We start from the raw sequence: 3,767 nt of genomic DNA, 5'->3' as shown, positions 1-3,767 counted from the left end.
GGGTGGCGGGGATTTTTTTTTTTGGGGGGGGGGTGATAAAATCCCTGCACACGCAGCCTGAGTATGAACACCTCCCAGTTCGGGAGGGAGGGAGTGTGGAGGGCGAGGGGATTACGATGCCACCTTCTGGTTAAATCAGTGAATTATTCCGATTTGGAGCCCATGTCCTACATTTCTCTTCTGTACGTCATTCTTTCCCACCCTTGCCGTATGTAATGGCTGTTTTCACTGTGCTTTTATGGCTGGTGTAGGATAGACGAGCTTGGTTCTGAGCGGATGCCCTGCGTTATACCTCATTCAAAAAGCACTGCGAAGTGAAAACACTGCTTAGAACTTCAGCGTAAATGGGCGGGGCTAAACTGCTGTTGGCTGAATAGGTGTTTATATTATAGCGTCTTGGCGAAGCTGCGGGAGAGGCCGTGATTTCTGCTGTGAGAAATGCTCTTCATGAAGGAAAGTGGTTGTTTGGTGAGAACGACGGCCCGGCAAACACACATTGTTACAACGCTGTCGAGTTAGCCTACGTTGTCTCAACCTCATTATTTAGGGACGTTGTCAGACGGTATTGTGACTGTCGATCGTCACAGTCACGCTGCCACCATTTCTCGTGGGTAACTTCAAGCTCATTCAGCCGCGCTGTGTCGGCTTGTAACAAGAACAACCCAACGTTGTTTGCCTCTACAGAGGCTGTTTACATTGTCTCAACGTTGTCTGTCTCTTTACAGAGGTGGTGCTGTTTACATTGTCTCAACGTTGACACAAACTTTGTCACGACCTCATTTAACCAATAGAACACAAGGGGGAGTGTTATCGCGAAATAACATTGATGTCAGCAATTCCTTCCGCCACATGATTAGTTCCTTAACAAATATCAAATATAATCTTCAAAATATCCATTTTCTGTTTGTGTGCAAAGTAAAAGTAAAAACGTTCAAATAGGTTGAGCATCTAATAGCAAAGTCGTTCTTTAGCAACGGCGTCTCAGCGGAGTGATTGTGTTTTGTGAAAAACCCGCAATGTTATGGTGAATTAACAGTGAATTAACGCAGTTAGCGCTTCTCAACCAATCAGCTTGCTTGGCCGGAACGAACTGTTTGTCATACGGCGTCATGAATACCTGTTGGCAACAAAACAAACTCCATGGAGTTCAATACATAACATAATATAACTTGCGAGGGTTCTAGGAAGTTGTGAAAAGATAAAGACAGCGCTGCCACTAACGTAATTTTGTTGGGTAATGTTGTCACAACTTCCTGAGCAATTGCATTTTAGTGTTGTGGTCACCAAAACAGGTTTTCACAACCAATGCAGCAAATACAGTATGTTGTGACAACCTGTTGTTTTGGTGCCCACAATGTTAAAATGCAATTCCTTCCAAAGTTATCTAACAATATTGTGACATGGTAGCAGCAATGCCCTGCTGAGAAAGGTTGTATCTAATTGCACTAATAGCTTTGCTTTCTAATGGGAATTGGCTTAAATGTTTCCAAAAAAAAAACACTAGTTGGCTGTAAAACACCTTTTTTTTAGATTCCATTAAATCATTTCACCATCAAATGCATTTAGAATCAGCCATTGTTCACCTGTAAAACCATTAGGATCCTTTTACAATGTGATATCAACCTAGTAAAAAAGCCAGATAACATTTACAAAACTACTTTTTTCAGCCAGGCATTGTTAGTATATTGTCACAACCTCTTAGAATCCCTTAAGTTTTGTGTGGACCTCAAGAGTTTGCTCAGTTGCCAATAGGTAAAGCCATAACCCAGCAAAGGCAGTAAAACACAATTGTAAGCACTTTTTTTGTGCTCAAGTGAATTAACTTGATTTCATTTGATTTGTTGCTGCAATGACGACAAACAAAAGCAAAAATCTAAAGGCCTGAGATTTCACACTGCTTTATTATTTTCGCATCCCAAACCATATACTAGCACACGGAATAGTTTGCAACAAATGGCATATGAACCATTTAGAAATGCACTCACTGGTGTAGTAGGTGAAGTATAGATGTGTGGTTTGGGTCGCAGCATTAGCTCCGCCAATTCAACAGCTGCTCTACTGTGCTGCTCATGCGCTGCTCAGCAAAGATTTCCAAGCCAAAGTTTGAGATATTTGTTGATTTAAGGATGAAGTTATTGAAGTAAACTGATGCATTTATTGATGAAAGCTGAAGTTAGCTTCGTATTCGGCAACTTCCAAAATTCAATCTACGTTTAAGGCACCTATTTATTGCAGCACCATTTAAGGTGAAATGGTACATTCAAATAAGAATGTGGCGAATGACTAGCTGACTTGAGCTTCATATACACACATACATACGGGTCGCAATGAGGCCCAGACCTCCCCTTCCCTGGGGTCTCCTCCCAGGTGGACTTGCCTGTGACACCTCCCGAGGGAGGCGTCCAGGAGGCATCCTAATCAGATGCCCGGCTCAGCTGGCTCCTCTCGACGTGAAGAAGCAGCGGCTCTACTCCGAGTCCCTCCTGGATGACCGAACTTCTCACCCTATCTCTAAGGGAGAGTCCAGACACCCTGCGGAGGAAACTCTTTTCGGCCACTTGTATTCTCAATCTTATTCTTTCGGTCATTACCCAAAGCTCATGACCATAGGTGAGGGTGGGAGCCTTGGCTTTATGGCTCAGCTCTTTCTTTACCACAACAGACCGTTAAAGAGCTCGCATCACTGCTGACCCAGCACCAATCCGCCTGTCAATCTCCCGCTCCCTTTTGCCATCACTCATGAACAAGACCCTGAGATACTTGAACTCCTCCACTTGAGGCAGGAGCCTATCCCCGACCCAGAGAGGGCTCTCCTCCCTTTTCTGCCTGAGAACCATGGTCTCGGATTTAGAGGTACTGATTCTCATCCCGGCCACTTCACGCTCGGCTGCAAACTAATCCAGCGAAAGCTGAAGTTCGTGGCCTGATGTCCCCAATAGGACCACTGGGGGGTCACTGGGAACGAGTCTGACTTACTGCCGGCTATCTGAACCAAACTCCAGCTTTGTTTGTACAGGGTCTGAATGGCTCGTAGCAAAGAGCCATGTACCCCGTACTCCCAAAGCACCTCCTACAGAATACCCCGGGGAACACAGTCGAATGCCTTCTCCAGATCCACAAAGCACATGTGGACTGGTTGGGCAAACTCCCATGAACCCTCTAGAATCCTGGAGAGGGTGAAGAGTTGGTCCAGTGTTCCACGACCAGGGCAGAACCCACACTGCTCCTCCTGGATCCGAGGTTTGACTATAAGCCGGACTCTCTTCTCCAGTACCTCTGCATAGAACTTACCAGGGAGGCTGAGGAGTGTGATTCCCCAGTAGTTGGAACATACCCTCCAGCCCCCCTTTTTAAAAAGAGGCACCACCACCTCAGTCTGCCAGTCCAGTGACACCGCCCCCAATGTCCATGCAATGTTGAAAAGGTGTGTCAGCCAAGACAGCCCCACAACATCCAGAGCCTTGAGGAACTCAGGGCGGATCTCATCCACCCCTGGAGCCTTGCCACCAAGGAGCTTCTTAACTACCTTAGTGACTTCGGCCTCAGTAATGGACAAGCCTATTCTCATGTCCCCAGACTCTGCCTCCTCACTGGAGAACGTGTCGGTGGGATTGAGAAGGTCCTCAAAGTATTCCTTCCACCGCCCAATGACGTCTTCAGTCGAAGTCAGCAGCACACCATCTCCACTATATACAGTGCTAATGGCACACTGCTTTCCCCTTCTGAGTCGCCTGACGGTTTGCCAGAATCTTTTCGGAGCCAACTTA

This window comes from Pygocentrus nattereri, chromosome 6 (assembly GCF_015220715.1).
Source record: "Pygocentrus nattereri isolate fPygNat1 chromosome 6, fPygNat1.pri, whole genome shotgun sequence".
Lineage (NCBI taxonomy): Eukaryota > Metazoa > Chordata > Actinopteri > Characiformes > Serrasalmidae > Pygocentrus > Pygocentrus nattereri.
The sequence above is the reverse complement of the archived record's forward strand: the minus strand, read 5'-3'. Positions refer to the sequence as shown.